A 20,946-nucleotide genomic window follows, 5' to 3' on the forward strand; every position below is an offset into this window, starting at 1 on the left:
AGCTTTAATCGGTGGTGACTTTAATTGTGTACTTCACAAAAAGGATCAGCGACCAAATTTTAACTTCTCCAGGGAACTGGCGGCTTTGGTGACAAACATGAAGTGGACAGACGTGTGGGACAGCAAATACCCCACGTTAGTCAAATTTACGTACATCAGTAGTCGCTCGCAAAGCAGAATAGACAGAATATACGTCACAGCAAACCTGGAAAATAAAATCAGTAGTATCGAAGTAATTCCCACTACCTTTTCGGACCATCTCGCAGTGAAATGCAGCATTCGTTTTCAGAAGCAAGGAACGTATTGGGGTCGCCCCTTATGGAAGCTGAATACCCATATGTTGTTCGAGGGTGCCCTATCAAGAACAGTAGCGGAGGTATGGCAGGCTGCTCTACGTATGCGCCATAAATACAGCTCTCGCCTTGCGTGGTGGACCTCATGTGCTAAAAAGAAATTGAGATCATCCCTAATAGCTTACGGGAGGGAGCGAGCGATGTGGTCTCGCAATACCGTTGAATTTTACTATACATGCTTACGGGAACTATCAGCTCAGCAGATGACTGATGAGGTTTTCATTGAAATAAAGAAGATCAAGGCTCACCTCATAAGTCTCAAGCGACAACAGCTGGAGGGTTTAAAAATTAAATCTCGTGTCCCGACAACGGTGGAGGACGAAAACGCATCGCTGTACCACTTACTCGAACATGAAAGAAATAGAAGACGAGCGTTTATTGCTTGTCTTAGAGTGGGCGATAACCGGGTGCTGACGGAACACTCTGACATTTTAAATGCAGTTTATGGATTTTATCGTACGTTATATACTGATACCCGGTATAATCTAGACTGTGCGAACGATTTGCTACGAACTACAGGTATCGACAACGTTATCAATGACGAGGACAATGTGTCCCTTACCACTGCGATCACATGTGAGGAGGTGTTTGATATACTTAAATATTCGCCTACCCGTAAGTCCCCAGGGCCTGATGGCTTGCCTGTAGAGTTTTATTGTAAATTTTGGCCTCTCATCGGTAATCAATTCACAGAAGTGATAAATGAAGTGTTGCAAGGTGTTACTGTTCCACGCGAGTTCAAAGAAAGTGTAACTGTGCTAATACCAAAGGGAAGGAACGCGACAGTTAAAGATCTCAATCAATTGAGACCAATATGTTTGATGAACTCGGATTATAAAATAATTGCACGTGTACTGAAGGAAAGACTGAGACCTCTAATGGAGAAGATCATAGGTGACCACCAAACCTGTCTCTCGGGGCGGAATATTTTTAAAACTGTTTGTGAATATAGGGATGTCTCTGCAATTTTTGCAACGTCATCCTCACCAGGAGGCCTTGCCTTTATCGACTTCTCAAAGGCTTTTGACAGGGTCAACCACTTATTTTTGTTCAGAACGTTGACCTATGTGGGTTTTAGTCAACATTTTGTGCAAGTTTTAATTAACATTGTTGAAGGCATCCAAACACAAGTGTCTGTAAATGGGCATTTCACTCCACCCATTGAAATTCGCAACGGCGTCCCGCAGGGAAGTCCTTTGTCAATGCTCCTGTATGTTGTTGCACTGGAGCCTTTACTAAGGAGACTCGATGTCGATCTTGAGGGCATCACGATATCTGGCGTTAACAACGTCACCAATGCATATGCTGATGACGTTGGAGTGGTTATTCGTAGTAACGAAGATTTAGAGAAATTAACTACGAATATTCAGATCTTTTGTGAAGCTACAGGCGCTAGGGTTAACGAGGTGAAGAGTTCGTTTTTAAATCTTAAAGGTCTTCAAGATGTCCGTTTGGAATGGGCACGCTCCGTCGATCGTCACACCGCTCTGGGTGTCACCTTTTACCGATGTCCGCTTCAGACCATGACCTACAATTGGAAGAAAGTACTGGATACAATCAGAGGAGCCACAATACTCAATCAGACCAGACATCTGAACATTAAACAACGAATCAGAATAATTAATTGGTCCATTTTATCAAAAGCTATATATATAGGTCAAATATTGCCAGTTTCGAAACCCATTGCCAAACGTATAATGAGTATCATTTGCCGATTTATATGGACAGGGAATATTTTTAGAGTAGCAGTCGGTACAGTTACGTTACCTTCCGCTGAAGGTGGCCTAGGTTTAACAGATATATGGCGGAAGACTACGGCGTTATATATAAAGAGGACCCTACAAATTATAGAAAAACATCCACATAGTATTACAGCCAGGCTGTATCGACTCCTACAGCCAGAAAATTTACGTCCACCCATAAATATAGGCGGAATTAATTATAAATTGAAATATATTCGCCAGTTCTTTTTAGAGATTAGCTACATGGACAGTATTGTCACGAATCCACAATCAAGGAATTGCAGGAAATTAATGGAACTCTTAACAACGAAAGAACATGTCAACAAAATGGAGTGCAGATATCCCGACAAAGACTGGAAAAGAATTTGGACAAATATTAGTAATCGTGAACTGTCTTCCGACATTCAGGCAACCTGGTACCGAGTTGTTAATAACGTAGTTTCCACTAACGAAAAGTTGCACTCCATTGGTCTTAGTGACACGATTGTGTGCACCCGATGTGACGCAGTTGACACATTGATCCACCGCTTTCTCTGTGGCGGATACGCCGAAATATGGAGGGGACTCCAACGGCGGGTAGCCTTTATAACCAGAACTGTTAGTACTGAGATCAATGTTGAAAAATTACTCTTCCCCGATGGTGTTTTCTTCCCTGTCCAGAAAACCAATGCTGTGTTGTGGTTGTTTGGCAATTATGTACATTACGTTATATCTGAACACGGCAATGACCGTGTTTTAGAATACGAATTATACGAACGAGCAAAATATTATCAGATATGTACGCGCAGGGACCACAAAAATACTTTTGGTAACATGATACACATTCTGTTTCAGAGACAAGGGATTGGATAAACATCTTAATAGCCCTCGTCTACGAAAAATGTAGTCACAGGCCAAAGTAGGGGATCGCTGTTGAGGGTGAAGTACGGTGGGGACTTCGTGTGCCCCAGGGCCGCTACGGTAGCCGTGAAGGCCTCGGACAGAACCCCGAAACGGCACTGCGGCTTCACACTTACTGCTGGATGAACCCCATATCTCCAGCAACTACTTTCATCTATGATGATTTTCCAGGATCTTGGTAATATCGGAAGGTGGTTTCGTTGCACACAATGCAGTGGAAGCTTCTTGCACGTGTTCCTCAGTTACAATCTTTCTATTTTGTTTAATTTATTTCAGTATGAAGCAAGAGTGACAATTTATTAATTCCCAAGAAGCCTTAATTTTTCAATTTTCAGTTCTACGGAGGAGAAGCCTCACATGGCGAAGAAGCCAAACATCATTTCATTTCCCTAACTGTCACAGTAAATTTGAAAAAAAAAAAAAATCTGTCGATATAGCATAGAAGCTCGCCGAAGAAGGCATAAAAGGAGAGCGAATGGATGGGCTGTGTGGGGAGAAGGGAGGCCCAACAAAAAAAAAAAAAAAAAAAAAAAAAAAAAAAAAAAAAAAAAAAAAAAAAAAAAAAAGTTGGTAGAGCGTTCGCTTCGCATGTGAAAGGTGCAGGGTTCAAGCCGCGGCGCCTCCATTATTTGTGGTCAGTGCATGGTAAGTGTTGGTCGCGGCGAACCTAAAGGCACGCAAGATGTTGCAAAGCCAGCGTCACAGACTGATATGATGTATACTGACGTAAGGAGAGCAAGATGTAAGTGTGGGGACCGGCTGTTATCGAGGTGTCATCGAGTGCAGATCTGTCTTAGGTATCACGGCTTAACCTCATTGAAGTCTAGAGGGTGGACAACACGTTCGTCTTACTCAGAGCGGTGTCCGAACTCTATTTTCGACGTTATACGTGCCACTTTCAGTGTGGCCAACTACGATTCGATACAGAATGCACGAAACTTGAAAGACACCCTAACGGATACATAGAGAGTAGTGTTTGTCTGCTGAATAATGGGAGTGGAAGGGTCTGTGTCTTCTATATGGCTGTATGTAGCACCATTAGTCTTCGGTGGGGGCGGGCGTAGCGCAGATGGTAGAGCGCTCGCTTAGTAAGCGTGAGGTACTGGGATCAATACCCAGTGCCTCCAGAATTTTTAACACACCTACATGCGCACCTTGCCATGCAAGTGGAATAATTCTCAGCCTGCAGATGTGTCTAGGAAGATACAAGCGAATGATTAGCATCCACAATTGGCAAGCGTGCTGTTATTAGTGCGCGGGAAGCACCCTCCTCCCACGACTACACTTTATTTAGAAACAGTACAAGTGTTCCCGTAAGATTCTCAAGCCTATGTCGGAAAGATCTGCCTTGCGCCGAGTTCACGTAAATCCCACTGCACATTCCTATTCTTTGCGTGCAGTCGGCTGCTACTGGTGTTGCTAGTTGTGACTGCTGATAACAGATGCCGTAGCAATCAATTCATGGAGTGAGTTGTATGTTTTGCGATAGTCTGTCTCTGACAAGCAAGCACAGGTGACATAGGTGCGAACACAGGAAGCTAGCAGACCCTCGCTGCCTGCAGACACCGAGCAGCCACTGTAGGAGGGCGGCCTAAGCCGTAGGCGAAATGTGCTTATTCGCTTTCGCGCGACGTCGAACTATAAATAATGCTGTCACTAGCGTGAGCGTCGTGGAAAGTCGGAAAAGTCGGCTGCGTGGGTGAGTGCCAAGTTTGGGGAGCGTTTTGTAGTATGCACAGTGCAATGGAGACGCGGAAACTTATTGTGGCCCAGTGTTTTGCAGTTGGACGACAAGATTAGTACACAGTAGTAAAGAGCGAGGCACTGAGTTGGCATGAATAATGGAGTGCACAATGGGGCTCGAGATGTGTTTGTTACCTCAGGTGCTGTATGATTGTCGACAAGGAGTGAAAACGGAGCAATTTGTGACGGCTCTTTCAATTTAAGACGTTAAAAACAGACGGAATTTGCATTTGTAATACCAGAGCATCGAAACTACTTGGAACTTTTGTGTATATGAACGTGTCCGCGCCTTTGTACTCTGGTCCCTTCACCGCTACAAACCAACCAACCATCGTGTCCGTGCGCATCAGAGTCGCAAAGAATGGGGAATAGCGCAGTTTGGTCGTGCCTGGGGCGTAGCTGAGATGGTAGAGCGTTCGCTTCGCATGAGAAAGGTGCAGGGTTCAAGCCGCGGCGCCCCAATTTTTTGTGGGCAGTGCATTGTAAGTGTTGGTCGCGGCGAACCTAAAGGCACGCAAGATGTTGCAAAGCCAGCGTCACAAACTGAAATGATGTATACTGACGTAAGGAGAGCAAGATGTAAGTGTGGGGACCGGCTGTAATCGAGGTGTCATCGAGTGCAGATCTGTCTTAGGTATCACGGCTAACCTCATTGAAGTCTAGAGGGTGGACAACACCTTCGTCTTACTCAGAGCGGTGTCCGAACTCTATTTTCGACGTTATACATGCCACTTTCAGTGTGGCCAACTACGATTCGATACAGAATGCACGAAACTTGAAAGACACCCTAACGGAGACATAGAGAGTAGTGTTTGTCTGCTGAATAATGGGAGTGCAAGGGTCTGTGTCTTTTATATGGCTGTATGTAGCACCATTAGTCTTCAGGGGGGGCGGGCGTAGCTCAGATGGTAGAGCGCTCGCTTAGTAAGCGTGAGGTACTGGGATCAATACCCAGTGCCTCCAGAATTTTTAACACACCTACATGAGCACCTTGCCATGCAAGTGGAATAATTCTCAGCCTGCAGATGTGTCTAGGAAGATACAAGCGAATGATTAGCATCCACAATTGGCAAGCGTGCTGTTATTAGTGCGCGGGAAGCACCCTCCTCCCACGCCTACACTTTATTTAGAAACAGTACAAGTGTTCCCGTAAGATTCTCAAGCCTATGTCGGAAAGATCTGCCTTGCGCCGAGTTCACGTAAATCCCACTGCACATTCCTATTCTTTGCGTGCAGTCGGCTGCTACTGGTGTTGCTAGTTGTGACTGCTGATAACAGATGCCGTAGCAATCAATTCATGGAGTGAGTTGTATGTTTTGCGATAGTCTGTCTCTGACAAGCAAGCACAGGTGACATAGGTGCGAACACAGGAAGCTAGCAGACCCTCGCTGCCTGCAGACACCGAGCAGCCACTCTAGGAGGGCGGCCTAAGCCGTAGGCGAAATGTGCTCATTCGCTTTCGCGCGACGTCGAACTATAAATAATGCTGTCACTAACGTGAGCGTTGCGTGAGCGTCGTGGAAAGTCGGAAAAGTCGGCTGCGTGGGTGAGTGCCAAAATTGGGGAGCGTTTTGTAGTATGCACAGTGCAATGGAGACGCGGAAACTTGTTGTGGCCCAGTGTTTTGCAGTTGGATGACAAGATTAGCACACAGTAGTAAAGAGCGAGGCACTGAGTTGGCATGAATAATGGAGTGCACAATGGGGCTCGAGATGTGTTTGTTACCTCAGGTGCTGTATGATTGTCGACAAGGAGTGAAAACGAAGCAATTTGTGACGGCTCTTTCAATTTAAGACGTTAAAAACAGACGGAATTTGCATTTGTAATACCAGAGCATCGAAACTACTTGGAACTTTTGTGTATATGAACGTGTCCGCGCCTTTGTACTCTGCTCCCTTCACCGCTACAAACCAACCAACCTCATGTCCGTGCGCATCAGAGTCGCAAAGAATGGGGAATAGCGCAGTTTGGTCGTGCCTGGGGCGTAGCTGAGATGGTAGAGCGTTCGCTTCGCATGAGAAAGGTGCAGGATTCAAGCCGCGGCGCCCCAATTTTTTGTGGGCAGTGCATTGTAAGTGTTGGTCGCGGCGAACCTAAAGGCACGCAAGATGTTGCAAAGCCAGCGTCACAAACTGAAATGATGTATACTGACGTAAGGAGAGCAAGATGTAAGTGTGGGGACCGGCTGTAATCGAGGTGTCATCGAGTGCAGATCTGTCTTAGGTATCACGGCTTAACCTCATTGAAGTCTAGAGGGTGGACAACACGTTCGTCTTACTCAGAGCGGTGTCCGAACTCTATTTTCGACGTTATACGTGCCACTTTCAGTGTGGCCTACTACGATTCGATACAGAATGCACGAAACCTGAAAGACACCCTAACGGATACATAGAGAGTAGTGTTTGTCTGCTGAATAATGGGAGTGCAAGGGTCTGTGTCTTCTATATGGCTGTATGTAGCACCATTAGTCTTCGGGGGGGGGGGGGGGGCGGGCGTAGCTCAGGTGGTAGAGCGCTCGCTTAGTAAGCGTGAGGTACTGGGATCAATACCCAGTGCCTCCAGAATTTTTAACACACCTACATGCGCACCTTGCCATGCAAGTGGAATAATTCTCAGCCTGCAGATGTGTCTAGGAAGATACAAGCGAATGATTAGCATCCACAATTGGCAAGCGTGCTGTTATTAGTGCGCGGGAAGCACCCTCCTCCCACGACTACACTTTATTTAGAAACAGTACAAGTGTTCCCGTAAGATTCTCAAGCCTATGTCGGAAAGATCTGCCTTGCGCCGAGTTCACGTAAATTCCACTGCACATTCCTATTCTTTGCGTGCAGTCGGCTGCTACTGGTGTTGCTAGTTGTGACTGCTGATAACAGATGCCGTAGCAATCAATTCATGGAGTGAGTTGTATGTTTTGCGATAGTCTGTCTCTGACAAGCAAGCACAGGTGACATAGGTGCGAACACAGGAAGCTAGCAGACCCTCGCTGCTTGCAGACACCGAGCAGCCACACTAGGAGGGCTGCCTAAGCCGTAGGCGAAATGTGCTCATTCGCTTTGGCGCGACGTCGAACTATAAATAATGCTGTCACTAGCGTGAGCGTCGTGGAAAGTCGGAAAAGTCGGCTGCGTGGGTGAGTGCCAAGTTTGGGGAGCGTTTTGTAGTATGCACAGTGCAATGGAGACGCGGAAACTTATTGTGGCCCAGTGTTTTGCAGTTGGACGACAAGATTAGTACACAGTAGTAAAGAGCGAGGCACTGAGTTGGCATGAATAATGGAGTGCACAATGGGGCTCGAGATGTGTTTGTTACCTCAGGTGCTGTATGATTGTCGACAAGGAGTGAAAACGGAGCAATTTGTGACGGCTCTTTCAATTTAAGACGTTAAAAACAGACGGAATTTGCATTTGTAATACCAGAGCATCGAAACTACTTGGAACTTTTGTGTATATGAACGTGTCCGCGCCTTTGTACTCTGCTCCCTTCACCGCTACAAACCAACCAACCATCGTGTCCGTGCGCATCAGAGTCGCAAAGAATGGGGAATAGCGCCATTTGGTCGTGCCTGGGGCGTAGCTGAGATGGTAGAGCGTTCGCTTCGCATGGGAAAGGTGCAGGGTTCAAGCCGCGGCGCCTCAATTTTTTGTGGGCAGTGCATTGTAAGTGTTGGTCGCGGCGAACCTAAAGGCACGCAAGATGTTGCAAAGCCAGCGTCACAAACTGATATGATGTATACTGACGTAAGGAGAGCAAGATGTAAGTGTGGGGACCGGCTGTAATCGAGGTGTCATCGAGTGCAGATCTGTCTTAGGTATCACGGCTTAACCTCATTGAAGTCTAGAGGGTGGACAACACCTTCGTCTTACTCAGAGCGGTGTCCGAACTCTATTTTCGACGTTATACATGCCACTTTCAGTGTGGCCAACTACGATTCGATACAGAATGCACGAAACTTGAAAGACACCCTAACAGATACATAGAGAGTAGTGTTTGTCTGCTGAATAATTGGAGTGCAAGGGTCTGTGTCTTTTATATGGCTGTATGTAGCACCATTAGTCTTCGGGGGGGCGGGCGTAGCTCAGATGGTAGAACGCTCGCTTAGTAAGCGTGAGGTACTGGGATCAATACCCAGTGCCTCCAGAATTTTTAACACACCTACATGCGCACCTTGCCATGCAAGTGGAATAATTCTCAGCCTGCAGATGTGTCTAGGAAGATACAAGCGAATGATTAGCATCCACAATTGGCAAGCGTGCTGTTATTAGTGCGCGGGAAGCACCCTCCTCCCACGACTACACTTTATTTAGAAACAGTACAAGTGTTCCCGTAAGATTCTCAAGCCTATGTCGGAAAGATCTGCCTTGCGCCGAGTTCACGTAAATTCCACTGCACATTCCTATTCTTTGCGTGCAGTCGGCTGCTACTGGTGTTGCTAGTTGTGACTGCTGATAACAGATGCCGTAGCAATCAATTCATGGAGTGAGTTGTATGTTTTGCGATAGTCTGTCTCTGACAAGCAAGCACAGGTGACATAGGTGCGAACACAGGAAGCTAGCAGACCCTCGCTGCTTGCAGACACCGAGCAGCCACACTAGGAGGGCTGCCTAAGCCGTAGGCGAAATGTGCTCATTCGCTTTGGCGCGACGTCGAACTATAAATAATGCTGTCACTAGCGTGAGCGTCGTGGAAAGTCGGAAAAGTCGGCTGCGTGGGTGAGTGCCAAGTTTGGGGAGCGTTTTGTAGTATGCACAGTGCAATGGAGACGCGGAAACTTATTGTGGCCCAGTGTTTTGCAGTTGGACGACAAGATTAGTACACAGTAGTAAAGAGCGAGGCACTGAGTTGGCATGAATAATGGAGTGCACAATGGGGCTCGAGATGTGTTTGTTACCTCAGGTGCTGTATGATTGTCGACAAGGAGTGAAAACGGAGCAATTTGTGACGGCTCTTTCAATTTAAGACGTTAAAAACAGACGGAATTTGCATTTGTAATACCAGAGCATCGAAACTACTTGGAACTTTTGTGTATATGAACGTGTCCGCGCCTTTGTACTCTGCTCCCTTCACCGTTACAAACCAACCAACCATCGTGTCCGTGCGCATCAGAGTCGCAAAGAATGGGGAATAGCGCAGTTTGGTCGTGCCTGGGGCGTAGCTGAGATGGTAGAGCGTTCGCTTCGCATGAGAATGGTGCAGGGTTCAAGCCGCGGCGCCCCAATTTTTTGTGGGCAGTGCATTGTAAGTGTTGGTCGCGGCGAACCTAAAGGCACGCAAGATGTTGCAAAGCCAGCGTCACAAACTGAAATGATGTATACTGACGTAAGGAGAGCAAGATGTAAGTGTGGGGACCGGCTGTAATCGAGGTGTCATCGAGTGCAGATCTGTCTTAGGTATCACGGCTTAACCTCATTGAAGTCTAGAGGGTGGACAACACGTTCGTCTTACTCAGAGCGGTGTCCGAACTCTATTTTCGACGTTATACGTGCCACTTTCAGTGTGGCCTACTACAATTCGATACAGAATGCACGAAACCTGAAAGACACCCTAACGGAGACATAGAGAGTAGTGTTTGTCTGCTGAATAATGGGAGTGCAAGGGTCTGTGTCTTCTATATGGCTGTATGTAGCACCATTAGTCTTCGGTGGGGGCGGGCGTAGCTCAGATGGTAGAGCGCTCGCTTAGTAAGCGTGAGGTACTGGGATCAATACCCAGTGCCTCCAGAATTTTTAACACACCTACATGCGCACCTTGCCATGCAAGTGGAATAATTCTCAGCCTGCAGATGTGTCTAGGAAGATACAAGCGAATGATTAGCATCCACAATTGGCAAGCGTGCTGTTATTAGTGCGCGGGAAGCACCCTCCTCCCACGACTACACTTTATTTAGAAACAGTACAAGTGTTCCCGTAAGATTCTCAAGCCTATGTCGGAAAGATCTGCCTTGCGCCGAGTTCACGTAAATCCCACTGCACATTCCTATTCTTTGCGTGCAGTCGGCTGCTACTGGTGTTGCTAGTTGTGACTGCTGATAACAGATGCCGTAGCAATCAATTCATGGAGTGAGTTGTATGTTTTGCGATAGTCTGTCTCTGACAAGCAAGCACAGGTGACATAGGTGCGAACACAGGAAGCTAGCAGACCCTCGCTGCTTGCAGACACCGAGCAGCCACACTAGGAGGGCTGCCTAAGCCGTAGGCGAAATGTGCTCATTCGCTTTGGCGCGACGTCGAACTATAAATAATGCTGTCACTAGCGTGAGCGTCGTGGAAAGTCGGAAAAGTCGGCTGCGTGGGTGAGTGCCAAGTTTGGGGAGCGTTTTGTAGTATGCACAGTGCAATGGAGACGCGGAAACTTATTGTGGCCCAGTGTTTTGCAGTTGGACGACAAGATTAGTACACAGTAGTAAAGAGCGAGGCACAGAGTTGGCATGAATAATGGAGTGCACAATGGGGCTCGAGATGTGTTTGTTACCTCAGGTGCTGTATGATTGTCGACAAGGAGTGAAAACGGAGCAATTTGTGACGGCTCTTTCAATTTAAGACGTTAAAAACAGACGGAATTTGCATTTGTAATACCAGAGCATCGAAACTACTTGGAACTTTTGTGTATATGAACGTGTCCGCGCCTTTGTACTCTGCTCCCTTCACCGCTACAAACCAACCAACCATCGTGTCCGTGCGCATCAGAGTCGCAAAGAATGGGGAATAGCGCCATTTGGTCGTGCCTGGGGCGTAGCTGAGATGGTAGAGCGTTCGCTTCGCATGGGAAAGGTGCAGGGTTCAAGCCGCGGCGCCTCAATTTTTTGTGGGCAGTGCATTGTAAGTGTTGGTCGCGGCGAACCTAAAGGCACGCAAGATGTTGCAAAGCCAGCGTCACAAACTGATATGATGTATACTGACGTAAGGAGAGCAAGATGTAAGTGTGGGGACCGGCTGTAATCGAGGTGTCATCGAGTGCAGATCTGTCTTAGGTATCACGGCTTAACCTCATTGAAGTCTAGAGGGTGGACAACACCTTCGTCTTACTCAGAGCGGTGTCCGAACTCTATTTTCGACGTTATACATGCCACTTTCAGTGTGGCCAACTACGATTCGATACAGAATGCACGAAACTTGAAAGACACCCTAACGGATACATAGAGAGTAGTGTTTGTCTGCTGAATAATTGGAGTGCAAGGGTCTGTGTCTTTTATATGGCTGTATGTAGCACCATTAGTCTTCGGGGGGGCGGGCGTAGCTCAGATGGTAGAGCGCACGCTTAGTAAGCGTGAGGTACTGGGATCAATACCCAGTGCCTCCAGAATTTTTAACACACCTACATGCGCACCTTGCCATGCAAGTGGAATAATTCTCAGCCTGCAGATGTGTCTAGGAAGATACAAGCGAATGATTAGCATCCACAATTGGCAAGCGTGCTGTTATTAGTGCGCGGGAAGCACCCTCCTCCCACGACTACACTTTATTTAGAAACAGTACAAGTGTTCCCGTAAGATTCTCAAGCCTATGTCGGAAAGATCTGCCTTGCGCCGAGTTCACGTAAATCCCACTGCACATTCCTATTCTTTGCGTGCAGTCGGCTGCTACTGGTGTTGCTAGTTGTGACTGCTGATAACAGATGCCGTAGCAATCAATTCATGGAGTGAGTTGTATGTTTTGCGATAGTCTGTCTCTGACAAGCAAGCACAGGTGACATAGGTGCGAACACAGGAAGCTAGCAGACCCTCGCTGCTTGCAGACACCGAGCAGCCACACTAGGAGGGCTGCCTAAGCCGTAGGCGAAATGTGCTCATTCGCTTTGGCGCGACGTCGAACTATAAATAACGCTGTCACTAGCGTGAGCGTCGTGGAAAGTCGGAAAAGTCGGCTGCGTGGGTGAGTGCCAAGTTTGGGGAGCGTTTTGTAGTATGCACAGTGCAATGGAGACGCGGAAACTTATTGTGGCCCAGTGTTTTGCAGTTGGACGACAAGATTAGTACACAGTAGTAAAGAGCGAGGCACTGAGTTGGCATGAATAATGGAGTGCACAATGGGGCTCGAGATGTGTTTGTTACCTCAGGTGCTGTATGATTGTCGACAAGGAGTGAAAACGGAGCAATTTGTGACGGCTCTTTCAATTTAAGACGTTAAAAACAGACGGAATTTGCATTTGTAATACCAGAGCATCGAAACTACTTGGAACTTTTGTGTATATGAACGTGTCCGCGCCTTTGTACTCTGGTCCCTTCACCGCTACAAACCAACCAACCATCGTGTCCGTGCGCATCAGAGTCGCAAAGAATGGGGAATAGCGCAGTTTGGTCGTGCCTGGGGCGTAGCTGAGATGGTAGAGCGTTCGCTTCGCATGAGAAAGGTGCAGGGTTCAAGCCGCGGCGCCCCAATTTTTTGTGGGCAGTGCATTGTAAGTGTTGGTCGCGGCGAACCTAAAGGCACGCAAGATGTTGCAAAGCCAGCGTCACAAACTGAAATGATGTATACTGACGTAAGGAGAGCAAGATGTAAGTGTGGGGACCGGCTGTAATCGAGGTGTCATCGAGTGCAGATCTGTCTTAGGTATCACGGCTTAACCTCATTGAAGTCTAGAGGGTGGACAACACGTTCGTCTTACTCAGAGCGGTGTCCGAACTCTATTTTCGACGTTATACGTGCCACTTTCAGTGTGGCCTACTACAATTCGATACAGAATGCACGAAACCTGAAAGACACCCTAACGGATACATAGAGAGTAGTGTTTGTCTGCTGAATAATGGGAGTGCAAGGGTCTGTGTCTTCTATATGGCTGTATGTAGCACCATTAGTCTTCGGTGGGGGCGGGCGTAGCTCAGATGGTAGAGCGCTCGCTTAGTAAGCGTGAGGTACTGGGATCAATACCCAGTGCCTCCAGAATTTTTAACACACCTACATGCGCACCTTGCCATGCAAGTGGAATAATTCTAAGCCTGCAGATGTGTCTAGGAAGATACAAGCGAATGGTTAGCATCCACAATTGGCAAGCGTGCTGTTATTAGTGCGCGGGAAGCACCCTCCTCCCACGCCTACACTTTATTTAGAAACAGTACAAGTGTTCCCGTAAGATTCTCAAGCCTATGTCGGAAAGATCTGCCTTGCGCCGAGTTCACGTAAATCCCACTGCACATTCCTATTCTTTGCGTGCAGTCGGCTGCTACTGGTGTTGCTAGTTGTGACTGCTGATAACAGATGCCGTAGCAATCAATTCATGGAGTGAGTTGTATGTTTTGCGATAGTCTGTCTCTGACAAGCAAGCACAGGTGACATAGATGCGAACACAGGAAGCTAGCAGACCCTCGCTGCTTGCAGACACCGAGCAGCCACACTAGGAGGGCTGCCTAAGCCGTAGGCGAAATGTGCTCATTCGCTTTGGCGCGACGTCGAACTATAAATAATGCTGTCACTAGCGTGAGCGTCGTGGAAAGTCGGAAAAGTCGGCTGCGTGGGTGAGTGCCAAGTTTGGGGAGCGTTTTGTAGTATGCACAGTGCAATGGAGACGCGGAAACTTATTGTGGCCCAGTGTTTTGCAGTTGGACGACAAGATTAGTACACAGTAGTAAAGAGCGAGGCACAGAGTTGGCATGAATAATGGAGTGCACAATGGGGCTCGAGATGTGTTTGTTACCTCAGGTGCTGTATGATTGTCGACAAGGAGTGAAAACGGAGCAATTTGTGACGGCTCTTTCAATTTAAGACGTTAAAAACAGACGGAATTTGCATTTGTAATACCAGAGCATCGAAACTACTTGGAACTTTTGTGTATATGAACGTGTCCGCGCCTTTGTACTCTGCTCCCTTCACCGCTACAAACCAACCAACCATCGTGTCCGTGCGCATCAGAGTCGCAAAGAATGGGGAATAGCGCCATTTGGTCGTGCCTGGGGCGTAGCTGAGATGGTAGAGCGTTCGCTTCGCATGGGAAAGGTGCAGGGTTCAAGCCGCGGCGCCTCAATTTTTTGTGGGCAGTGCATTGTAAGTGTTGGTCGCGGCGAACCTAAAGGCACGCAAGACGTTGCAAAGCCAGCGTCACAAACTGATATGATGTATACTGACGTAAGGAGAGCAAGATGTAAGTGTGGGGACCGGCTGTAATCGAGGTGTCATCGAGTGCAGATCTGTCTTAGGTATCACGGCTTAACCTCATTGAAGTCTAGAGGGTGGACAACACCTTCGTCTTACTCAGAGCGGTGTCCGAACTCTATTTTCGACGTTATACATGCCACTTTCAGTGTGGCCAACTACGATTCGATACAGAATGCACGAAACTTGAGAGACACCCTAACGGATACATAGAGAGTAGTGTTTGTCTGCTGAATAATTGGAGTGCAAGGGTCTGTGTCTTTTATATGGCTGTATGTAGCTCCATTAGTCTTCGGGGGGGCGGGCGTAGCTCAGATGGTAGAGCGCTCGCTTAGTAAGCGTGAGGTACTGGGATCAATACCCAGTGCCTCCAGAATTTTTAACACACCTACATGCGCACCTTGCCATGCAAGTGGAATAATTCTCAGCCTGCAGATGTGTCTAGGAAGATACAAGCGAATGATTAGCATCCACAATTGGCAAGCGTGCTGTTATTAGTGCGCGGGAAGCACCCTCCTCCCACGACTACACTTTATTTAGAAACAGTACAAGTGTTCCCGTAAGATTCTCAAGCCTATGTCGGAAAGATCTGCCTTGCGCCGAGTTCACGTAAATCCCACTGCACATTCCTATTCTTTGCGTGCAGTCGGCTGCTACTGGTGTTGCTAGTTGTGACTGCTGATAACAGATGCCGTAGCAATCAATACATGGAGTGAGTTGTATGTTTTGCGATAGTCTGTCTCTGACAAGCAAGCACAGGTGACATAGGTGCGAACACAGGAAGCTAGCAGACCCTCGCTGCTTGCAGACACCGAGCAGCCACACTAGGAGGGCTGCCTAAGCCGTAGGCGAAATGTGCTCATTCGCTTTGGCGCGACGTCGAACTATAAATAATGCTGTCACTAGCGTGAGCGTCGTGGAAAGTCGGAAAAGTCGGTTGCGTGGGTGAGTGCCAAGTTTGGGAAGCGTTTTGTAGTATGCGCAGTGCAATGGAGATGCGGAAACTTGTTGTGGCCCAGTGTTTTGCAGTTGGACGACAAGATTAGTACACAGTAGTAAAGAGCGAGGCACTGAGTTGGCATGAATAATGGAGTGCACAATGGGGCTCGAGATGTGTTTGTTACCTCAGGTGCTGTATGATTGTCGACAAGGAGTGAAAACGGAGCAATTTGTGACGGCTCTTTCAATTTAAGACGTTAAAAACAGACGGAATTTGCATTTGTAATACCAGAGCATCGAAACTACTTGGAACTTTTGTGTATATGAACGTGTCCGCGCCTTTGTACTCTGCTCCCTTCACCGCTACAAACCAACCAACCATCGTGTCCGTGCGCATCAGAGTCGCAAAGAATGGGGAATAGCGCAGTTTGGTCGTGCCTGGGGCGTAGCTGAGATGGTAGAGCGTTCGCTTCGCATGAGAAAGGTGCAGGGTTCAAGCCGCGGCGCCCCAATTTTTTGTGGGCAGTGCATTGTAAGTGTTGGTCGCGGCGAACCTAAAGGCACGCAAGATGTTGCAAAGCCAGCGTCACAAACTGAAATGATGTATACTGACGTAAGGAGAGCAAGATGTAAGTGTGGGGACCGGCTGTAATCGAGGTGTCATCGAGTGCAGATCTGTCTTAGGTATCACGGCTTAACCTCATTGAAGTCTAGAGGGTGGACAACACGTTCGTCTTACTCAGAGCGGTGTCCGAACTCTATTTTCGACGTTATACGTGCCACTTTCAGTGTGGCCTACTACAATTCGATACAGAATGCACGAAACCTGAAAGACACCCTAACGGATACATAGAGAGTAGTGTTTGTCTGCTGAATAATGGGAGTGCAAGGGTCTGTGTCTTCTATATGGCTGTATGTAGCACCATTAGTCTTCGGTGGGGGCGGGCGTAGCTCAGATGGTAGAGCGCTCGCTTAGTAAGCGTGAGGTACTGGGATCAATACCCAGTGCCCCCAGAATTTTTAACACACCTACATGCGCACCTTGCCATGCAAGTGGAATAATTCTCAGCCTGCAGATGTGTCTAGGAAGATACAAGCGAATGATTAGCATCCACAATTGGCAAGCGTGCTGTTATTAGTGCGCGGGAAGCACCCTCCTCCCACGACTACACTTTATTTAGAAACAGTACAAGTGTTCCCGTAAGATTCTCAAGCCTATGTCGGAAAGATCTGCCTTGCGCCGAGTTCACGTAAATCCCACTGCACATTCCTATTCTTTGCGTGCAGTCGGCTGCTACTGGTGTTGCTAGTTGTGACTGCTGATAACAGATGCCGTAGCAATCAATTCATGGAGTGAGTTGTATGTTTTGCGATAGTCTGTCTCTGACAAGCAAGCACAGGTGACATAGGTGCGAACACAGGAAGCTAGCAGACCCTCGCTGCTTGCAGACACCGAGCAGCCACACTAGGAGGGCTGCCTAAGCCGTAGGCGAAATGTGCTCATTCGCTTTCGCGCGACGTCGAACTATAAATAATGCTGTCACTAGCGTGAGCGTCGTGGAAAGTCGGAAAAGTCGGCTGCGTGGGTGAGTGCCAAGTTTGGGGAGCGTTTTGTAGTATGCACAGTGCAATGGAGACGCGGAAACTTATTGTGGCCCAGTGTTTTGCAGTTGGACGACAAGATTAGTACACAGTAGTAAAGAGCGAGGCACAGAGTTGGCATGAATAATGGAGTGCACAATGGGGCTCGAGATGTGTTTGTTACCTCAGGTGCTGTATGATTGTCGACAAGGAGTGAAAACGGAGCAATTTGTGACGGCTCTTTCAATTTAAGACGTTAAAAACAGACGGAATTTGCATTTGTAATACCAGAGCATCGAAACTACTTGGAACTTTTGTGTATATGAACGTGTCCGCGCCTTTGTACTCTGCTCCCTTCACCGCTACAAACCAACCAACCATCGTGTCCGTGCGCATCAGAGTCGCAAAGAATGGGGAATAGCGCCATTTGGTCGTGCCTGGGGCGTAGCTGAGATGGTAGAGCGTTCGCTTCGCATGGGAAAGGTGCAGGGTTCAAGCCGCGGCGCCTCAATTTTTTGTGGGCAGTGCATTGTAAGTGTTGGTCGCGGCGAACCTAAAGGCACGCAAGATGTTGCAAAGCCAGCGTCACAAACTGATATGATGTATACTGACGTAAGGAGAGCAAGATGTAAGTGTGGGGACCGGCTGTAATCGAGGTGTCATCGAGTGCAGATCTGTCTTAGGTATCACGGCTTAACCTCATTGAAGTCTAGAGGGTGGACAACACCTTCGTCTTACTCAGAGCGGTGTCCGAACTCTATTTTCGACGTTATACATGCCACTTTCAGTGTGGCCAACTACGATTCGATACAGAATGCACGAAACTTGAAAGACACCCTAACAGATACATAGAGAGTAGTGTTTGTCTGCTGAATAATTGGAGTGCAAGGGTCTGTGTCTTTTATATGGCTGTATGTAGCACCATTAGTCTTCGGGGGGGCGGGCGTAGCTCAGATGGTAGAGCGCACGCTTAGTAAGCGTGAGGTACTGGGATCAATACCCAGTGCCTCCAGAATTTTTAACACACCTACATGCGCACCTTGCCATGCAAGTGGAATAATTCTCAGCCTGCAGATGTGTCTAGGAAGATACAAGCGAATGATTAGCATCCACAATTGGCAAGCGTGCTGTTATTAGTGCGCGGGAAGCACCCTCCTCCCACGACTACACTTTATTTAGAAACAGTACAAGTGTTCCCGTAAGATTCTCAAGCCTATGTCGGAAAGATCTGCCTTGCGCCGAGTTCACGTAAATCCCACTGCACATTCCTATTCTTTGCGTGCAGTCGGCTGCTACTGGTGTTGCTAGTTGTGACTGCTGATAACAGATGCCGTAGCAATCAATTCATGGAGTGAGTTGTATGTTTTGCGATAGTCTGTCTCTGACAAGCAAGCACAGGTGACATAGGTGCGAACACAGGAAGCTAGCAGACCCTCGCTGCTTGCAGACACCGAGCAGCCACACTAGGAGGGCTGCCTAAGCCGTAGGCGAAATGTGCTCATTCGCTTTGGCGCGACGTCGAACTATAAATAATGCTGTCACTAGCGTGAGCGTCGTGGAAAGTCGGAAAAGTCGGCTGCGTGGGTGAGTGCCAAGTTTGGGGAGCGTTTTGTAGTATGCACAGTGCAATGGAGACGCGGAAACTTATTGTGGCCCAGTGTTTTGCAGTTGGACGACAAGATTAGTACACAGTAGTAAAGAGCGAGGCACTGAGTTGGCATGAATAATGGAGTGCACAATGGGGCTCGAGATGTGTTTGTTACCTCAGGTGCTGTATGATTGTCGACAAGGAGTGAAAACGGAGCAATTTGTGACGGCTCTTTCAATTTAAGACGTTAAAAACAGACGGAATTTGCATTTGTAATACCAGAGCATCGAAACTACTTGGAACTTTTGTGTATATGAACGTGTCCGCGCCTTTGTACTCTGGTCCCTTCACCGCTACAAACCAACCAACCATCGTGTCCGTGCGCATCAGAGTCGCAAAGAATGGGGAATAGCGCAGTTTGGTCGTGCCTGGGGCGTAGCTGAGATGGTAGAGCGTTCGCTTCGCATGAGAAAGGTGCAGGGTTCAAGCCGCGGCGCCCCAATTTTTTGTGGGCAGTGCTTTGTAAGTGTTGGTCGCGGCGAACCTAAAGGCACGCAAGATGTTGCAAAGCCAGCGTCACAAACTGAAATGATGTATACTGACGTAAGGAGAGCAAGATGTAAGTGTGGGGACCGGCTGTAATCGAGGTGTCATCGAGTGCAGATCTGTCTTAGGTATCACGGCTTAACCTCATTGAAGTCTAGAGGGTGGACAACACGTTCGTCTTACTCAGAGCGGTGTCCGAACTCTATTTTCGACGTTATACGTGCCACTTTCAGTGTGGCCTACTACAATTCGATACAGAATGCACGAAACCTGAAAGACACCCTAACGGATACATAGAGAGTAGTGTTTGTCTGCTGAATAATGGGAGTGCAAGGGTCTGTGTCTTCTATATGGCTGTATGTAGTACCATTAGTCTTCGGTGGGGGCGGGCGTAGCTCAGATGGTAGAGCGCTCGCTTAGTAAGCGTGAGGTACTGGGATCAATACCCAGTGCCTCCAGAATTTTTAACACACCTACATGCGCACCTTGCCATGCAAGTGGAATAATTCTCAGCCTGCAGATGTGTCTAGGAAGATACAAGCGAATGATTAGCATCCACAATTGGCAAGCGTGCTGTTATTAGTGCGCGGGAAGCACCCTCCTCCCACGACTACACTTTATTTAGAAACAGTACAAGTGTTCCCGTAAGATTCTCAAGCCTATGTCGGAAAGATCTGCCTTGCGCCGAGTTCACGTAAATCCCACTGCACATTCCTATTCTTTGCGTGCAGTCGGCTGCTACTGGTGTTGCTAGTTGTGACTGCTGATAACAGATGCCGTAGCAATCAATTCATGGAGTGAGTTGTATGTTTTGCGATAGTCTGTCTCTGACAAGCAAGCACAGGTGACATAGGTGCGAACACAGGAAGCTAGCAGACCCTCGCTGCTTGCAGACACCGAGCAGCCACACTAGGAGGGCTGCCTAAGCCGTAGGCGAAATGTGCTCATTCGCTTTCGCGCGACGTCGAACTATAAATAATGCTGTCACTAGCGTGAGCGTCGTGGAAAGTCGGAAAAGTCGGCTGCGTGGGTGAGTGCCAAGTTTGGGGAGCGTTTTGTAGTATGCACAGTGCAATGGAGACGCGGAAACTTATTGTGGCCCAGTGTTTTGCAGTTGGACGACAAGATTAGTACACAGTAGTAAAGAGCGAGGCACAGAGTTGGCATGAATAATGGAGTGCACAATGGGGCTCGAGATGTGTTTGTTACCTCAGGTGCTGTATGATTGTCGACAAGGAGTGAAAACGGAGCAATTTGTGACGGCTCTTTCAATTTAAGACGTTAAAAACAGACGGAATTTGCATTTGTAATACCAGAGCATCGAAACTACTTGGAACTTTTGTGTATATGAACGTGTCCGCGCCTTTGTACTCTGCTCCCTTCACCGCTACAAACCAACCAACCATCGTGTCCGTGCGCATCAGAGTCGCAAAGAATGGGGAATAGCGCCATTTGGTCGTGCCTGGGGC

Source organism: Schistocerca gregaria, chromosome 10 (assembly GCF_023897955.1).
Source record: "Schistocerca gregaria isolate iqSchGreg1 chromosome 10, iqSchGreg1.2, whole genome shotgun sequence".
Classification (NCBI taxonomy): domain Eukaryota; kingdom Metazoa; phylum Arthropoda; class Insecta; order Orthoptera; family Acrididae; genus Schistocerca; species Schistocerca gregaria.